Source organism: Phyllobates terribilis, unplaced genomic scaffold (genome assembly GCF_046119375.1).
Source record: "Phyllobates terribilis strain yellow unplaced genomic scaffold, ASM4611937v1 Scaffold_125__1_contigs__length_5108534, whole genome shotgun sequence".
Taxonomy (NCBI): Eukaryota; Metazoa; Chordata; class Amphibia; order Anura; family Dendrobatidae; genus Phyllobates; species Phyllobates terribilis.
The window spans coordinates 166038-172037 of record NW_027362885.1 but is presented as its reverse complement, the minus strand read 5'-3'; the positions used below and the strand labels follow the sequence as shown (position 1 = coordinate 172037).

The window sequence follows — 6000 nt, the reverse complement described above, 5'->3', positions numbered from 1 at the left end:
AGCGCTCCCCAGTGGCCACTGCCTGGTGCTGCAGATCACCTCCGGTACTCCTCAATAGCTGGTCTGCACCCGGCAGCGGCCACAGTGTACGGAGCGGTTTTGTTCCACTTTGAACATTGCCTGCATCTTGCCAGAGGTGATGGCGGCTGATCATCGGGGGGCCGATGGTTGGACCCCCACCTATCTTATATTAATGACCTATCCAGTGGAGTATAAAAGTGTTTGATAACTCCTTTTAAAATCTTGTTTCCATCCCATTGTCTTATACAGCGTGTATCTGTGTTCTTTCTGTAACCAGATCGGCCTGACCTCTGATGGTTCTTCTAGGCCTCTATTACAGCTCTTACAGCCCCAGCATGCATCATTTGTGCTGGAGAGGAATATGAAGACGCAGGAGCAAATAGAAGAACAATTAGGAAAGCTTGGATTATTAGAAGAGCAAAAAATGCTCATAGTGGAGGTGAGCCTATTATTATTATTATTTTATTTTTTTTAACTTTCATTTTTATATTTTTAGGACATTTGTTTCCTCTCTTCAGAAAATAACAGTAGATAAGATTGATTAAAGCTTCTGGAAAGGTGTTCAATAACGTCTGATCAGGTGGCTGGTTTGTAATGGTTGTTCCATCTTACCAATCCCTCTCTCCTGCGGTGAATGTGACATTGTGGGATGAATATATATATATGTATATGTGTATGTGTGAAAAGTTGTTTGCCCCTTCCTGATTTCTCATTCTTTTGCATGTTTGTCACACTTAAATATTTCAGATCTCAAAACTAATTTTAATATTAGACAAAGATAACACAAGTAAACACAAAATGCAGTTTTTAAATGAAGATCCTAATTATTAAGGGAAAAAGAAATCCAAACCTACAGGGCCCTGTGTGAAAAAGTGATTGCCCTCTAAACCTAATAACTGGTTGAAGCACCCTCAGCAACAACAACTACAATCAAGTGTTTGGGATAATTGGCAATGAGTCTTTTACAACACTCTGGAGGAATCTTTGCCCACTCATCTTTGCAAAATTGTTGTAATTTAGCCACATTGGAGGGTTTCTGAGCATGAACCGCTTTCTTAAGGTCAGGACTTTGACTAAGGCTGTGTGCCCACGATGCGTTTTTGGTGCGTATTTTGGTTCATATTTGCAGCGCGTAAACGCTCCAGAAACGCATTGCATACCTTATCCCATGACTTCCTATGACATTCTGCAAGTTCTGTGCACATGGTCCCTATTTTTTCTGCGCAGATTTTACTCGCAGAAAAAATACGGACATGACCAATTCTTGTGCGTTTCTGCATGCGTATTTGCCTATACAATGCATTGGAAAAACGCATGGCAAATACGCATGCAAATACTCAGGAAAATTTCTGCTTCATTTCTGCATCGTGGGTACTAAGCCTAAGCCACTGCAAAGTCTTAATTTTGTTTTCCTTAAGCCATTCAGAGGTGGACTTACTGCTGTGTTTTGGATCATTGTCCTGCTGCATAACCCAAGTGCACTTCAGCTTGAGGTCATGAACAGATGGCCGGACATTCTCTTTCAGGATTTTTTGTTTAACCAGCAGAATTTATGGTTCCATTTACCACAGCAAGTCTTCCAGGTCCTGAAGCAGCAAAACAGTCCCAGACCATCACAATACCGCCACCATATTTTACTGTTGGTATGATGTTCCTTTTTTGAAATGCAGTGATACTTCTACGCCAGATGTAATGGGACATACACCTTCCAAAAAGTTCAACTTTTGTCTTGTCAATCCACAGAGTATTCTCCCCAAAGTCTTGTTGATCATCAAGATTTTTTCTGCCAAAACTGAGATGAGCCTTTATGTTCTCATTGCTCAGCAGTGGTTTTCGTCTTGGAACTCTGCTATGCGTGTCATTTTTGCCCAGTCTCTTTCTTATGGTGGAGTCATGAACACTGACCTTAACTGAGGCAAGTGAGACCTGCAGTTCTCTGGATGTTGTTGTGGGGTCTTTTGTGACCTCTTGAATGAGTCTTTGCTGCGCTCTTGGGTTAATTTTGATCAGCCGGCCACGCCTAGGAAAGTTCACCAAACCACAGTTAATTTATGTTTTAAGGAGGGAGGGGGATCACTTTTTCACTCAGGGCCCTGTAGGTTTGGATTTCCTTTTCCCTTAATAATAAAAACCTTCCTTTTAAAAGCTGCATTAAGTGTTTCCTTGTGTTATCTTTGTCTAATATTTAAATTTGTTTTGTGATCTGAAACATTTAAGTGTGACAAATATGCAAGGAAAGGGGCAAACACTTTTTCACACCAGTGTACGTATATGTGTGTGTGTGTGCGCGCGTGTGTGTGTGTGTGTGTGTGTGTGTGTGTGTGTGTGTATGTACATACATGTCCAAAAGTAGGTGGACATAAGGTTATGAAGGTTATGGAACAGTCACAGGAGATAAGTGTTTCGAAATTCTTATGAATCAAGTTGTTCCCCAGTTACAGCAACAGCCTAATTCAAATGACCTTTATTTCCAACAAGATGGGGCCCCTCCACATTATTCAAGAGTGGTCCGCGAGTATCTTGATGAAACATTTCCTAATAAATGGATTGGCTGAAGAGGCCCATTTGATTGGCCGGCACTTTCACCAGACTTGACCCCAATGGATTTTTTCTTTTGGGGAGTACTCATGGACAAAGTTTATAGTCGAAAACCAAAAAGTGTCAGTGATTTGAAAATTACATGAGATGCATTTCAAGAAATTAATACCCAAAGAGACTTGTGCAAAAAAGTTTGTTGAAACTTAAGAGGCGACTTCAAAGCTGTGCAAATTGTAATGGAAAACAGTTTCCGCACCTGCGTTGATAAAATTTAAGGGCTTTTGTATTATTGTTCAGAATAAAATTTAATTGTCAATGTTATGCTTGTGTTAGTAAATATCATTTTATATATAAATCAAAATAAATGTTATTATTTTCTGGCCACCTACTTTTGGACCACCCTGTATATGTGTGTGTGTATATACATGCATACATATATACATACATACATGTTTAATAGCCCTTATGGCAACGTTTCAGTCCAAAATTGTGGCCCTTTCTCAAGCATAGGTAAGGTGCAAGTGCAGAGTGTTTAAGGCGATCTAATTACAATAGTAATCAGCAGCAATTACATGAAAAGTGCATAATATACATAATCTTTCAGATAAATAATATTACAAGACATGATGGTGCATAATCAGTGTAAATGACTTAGTGCAAAACAACAATGTAAACAGGCTTACAGCCATAACACTCATATCAATACATAATTGATCATATGCAGCAGCTGTGTATACAAATAGGGAAACATGGCTCACCCCAATTTGCATTTGCATATAGCGCCAAAATCTCGGCGTTCCTGTAGCTAATACCACGCATGTCAGAACAGGAGGTAAGGACTTCCGCATCTGTGCACTAGAAGACCAGGTATACTGGCGCCATCTTGGAAAAGGGCATATCGCCCACAACATCTGTTGCTATTAAAAGCCAAGAGCAGGCCACTCCCTTGACATGCTCCTTCTTCTCGGACTGGCTGTTTCTTACAGCGGAGAGCTTCACACTGCTGTGATGTATTGTCCCAGAGGGGAGCAGCTGCTGTCACACTGAATTACAAGTGCTCTAATGATAACAGAAGTGCGCAGGGCATCTCATCTTTATAGAGGGCAGGGACAGTACAACTTATTTATTTTATTTATCTCCGGAGTACCCCTTTAAGTCACTTCAGTGGCGCTTGCCCTCGCCCCATCCAGCTGTTGGGGGGAAATGGCTGAAAAATGCCAAGAGGCATGACCTTTTGGTGCGATTTTTGAGCTGTGAAAAATCTTGCAACATTTTTATTGTAGCGTTTTGGTGCAAACAGTTATGAATCGGCCCCCTGGAGTTTTTTACTGGCTGCAGATTCCTTACACATAGGGTATGTGCAGAAGCATTTCTTTATAAGAGTTTCTTAATATAATAATTTTGTACTACCTATTGTGAATGTTGATGAATTGGGTCCCTAAACAGATCTAAATGGCATAACCCTTTCAACTTCTATTACACTAAGCCCACCTCCATATGTCATCTGAGTTTTAAATATTACAACATTTGATGTTGGTAGAAGATGCAGCTCGGGGGTCGGTACTGTTGCACTGCCTCAGCCCACGCCTTGATTTGGGATATCCTTGCATTTCATCACACAAAACTGCTTCATTAGAGACCATGTTCAGGTTCCAGGGCAAATATTCTGTGGAAAATCAATTATTAAAGGGAGTCTTTCAGCAGGTGTTTGCTATGTTTTTGTAGTGCAGCATGATGTAGGAGCAGAGATCCTGATTCCAGTGATGTCACTTAGTGGTCTGCTTGGTGTAGTTTTCTTTGCTGCCGGTCTAGCAGTTGCCTGAATGCTGAGTCTATATGACTCCACCCACACCATTGATTGGCAGCTTTTGTGTACATTGTGCATAGGCAGAAAGCTGCCAACCAGTGGTTGGATTACACAGCGCAAATGAACCACGTGGCGTGAGACGCCTAGTCATCTAGTAATGATCTCCAGCTGATAAACCGTTGAATTTATTTTTTTTTTTACTATTGAAACAACCAGCATTAGCCAGTAAGTGACACATCACTGGAATTGGGATCTCTGCCTCTACATTATGCTGCTGTCAGATTAAATGGATGGCAAAAATCTACTGACACATTCCCTTAAGTTACATGAGGAACAATTGAAACTGATATTAATTGGATAGGTAATAATTGTACATTTTTCAGGAATAAGTCATTTTAGAAATAAATTGCAATTAAAGTTCACTGTTACATGTGGTGGTGGTTTTTCTTTTTCTTCACAGTGGCCCAAATTTACCATTTAGCCTCTCCTGCTTCTCCTCCTAATTACATGTATAATCCAATCAAGACGTTAAAAACCAACACAATAGGAACCCTGAACATGTTGGGTGAGTTGCTATATAGCATGCACATTTATGTAACTGCTGTCCAGAATGTTGGGGCGTTTTTTTCCATGTCTAAGTGAAATGCATCATTTTTAGAAAGTTGTATGATCAACAGGCAGTATTGTATCAATAGGAGAAGAGCGGATTATGTGATTTTGTGGGTAATTATTCAGTATAACTCTTAATATATTGCTCTAAGCATAGAAAGAGCAGAGGTTTAGGAGTCCAGTGGGGACGGTCCTACTTACTGAATGACCACTATCTGTCTGCACCGCTCTAGGGCCGGCTCTAATTGAGCCTTTCACTGGACTTGTATGCATAGAAAGAACAGGGGTTCAGAGCAATATATTAAGTTATATAAAGTAAGGAAATATTTTTTTATATAGTATATATCAATTGGCTCCGCTACATTTCTATAAAAATCACCAGATCAGACAGCATTTTCTACTTGACAGGTTCCCTTTTGAAAAGGGAACTGTGCTTTCGAAATGCTTTGTCTATTCAATAAAAAATGTCCTTGCAATGTGGAGAAATGCAAGTAGCTGAGTACAGGCACCAGTCAATTTTTGTGCCAATTTTTAGGTCTCACCCCTGGGTATAATTCCATTTTGGTGTGATTGTAACATACACAAAATTTCGTAACATTGTTAGTTTTGTGATGATTGAGTTACCAGTAAACAATGTTGCAATTATTTGTAATGTCTTGCAGCAAAGTAAATGTACAACTTTACAGTAGTTTCACTTTTTTTTTTTAACGAAACACCCTTTATTTGCTTCAGGATAGTCATGTCATGGTGATGCTTTTCCACACACTGGATAATAAACTATTTCTAGTCTTCTTGAGTGCTCAGTGATGAATTGAATGTGCTCATGAGTGCAATGGACAGTGGCGTACCGCCAATGGCGGCAGACCACGCGACTGCTATGGGGCCCGTGAGCCCAGGGGGCCCGTGAGCCCAGGGGGCCCGTGAGCCTAGAGGGCCCCATAGCAGTCCAGGGGCAGACATACCGCCGCCGGTGCAGCTGTGCTGGGTCCCCACCATGGAGCTGCACCAAGGGGCCCGCAAGGTGC

At 40.8% G+C, this 6000-nt stretch overlaps 1 pseudogene; it reads left to right on the top strand.

Annotated features, from left to right (window-relative positions):
- Nucleotides 1-3856: 3856 nt before the first annotated feature.
- Nucleotides 3857-6000, top strand: part of LOC141203872 (UDP-glucuronic acid decarboxylase 1-like) — a 97739-nt pseudogene continuing 95595 nt past the window's right edge.